The sequence below is a fragment of the Palaemon carinicauda genome, unplaced genomic scaffold, assembly GCF_036898095.1.
Source record: "Palaemon carinicauda isolate YSFRI2023 unplaced genomic scaffold, ASM3689809v2 scaffold4, whole genome shotgun sequence".
Classification (NCBI taxonomy): Eukaryota; Metazoa; Arthropoda; class Malacostraca; order Decapoda; family Palaemonidae; genus Palaemon; species Palaemon carinicauda.
This window is the reverse complement of record NW_027171650.1, coordinates 1015001-1015489: the sequence shown is the minus strand read 5'-3', so window position 1 is coordinate 1015489 and position 489 is coordinate 1015001.

Genomic DNA, 489 nt, shown 5'->3' with positions numbered 1-489 from the left:
TTTTGTTATAAGTAAATAAAAATTCTATCATTAAAGGAAACCCAAGTACTGAACAGAGGAATCGAAGGTTTTCATCATCTATTATGTCCTCATTTTCTTTTTCAATGTCATATTCTACATTTATGGAAAAAAAAATCTCTTTCAGGCCTATTTCTACAGATAATTCTTGCTCTCTGTCGCGCATTGCACTTTCTGGGGTTTACATTTGCTGATTCAAAACATCAATTTTTTCTTCGTATTCCGTAGGAGTTTTATCACTCAACAGCTCAACATCTTTTCTTAGAAAATTTTAAAGTTTACTGAACTGGATTTTCATAAGGCTCATTCATTTGACGTATCCCCCCTCCCCCAAATAAAAAATGTTTCAATATATCTTGATTCAGTCGCCTTTTAGAGTTCTAAGTATGAGTTTAACACGTATTATCTTTTAAACATTTCATATAAGACAATCATTTGGCATGACAGAATCACTCCTCTCTGAAATCTGTA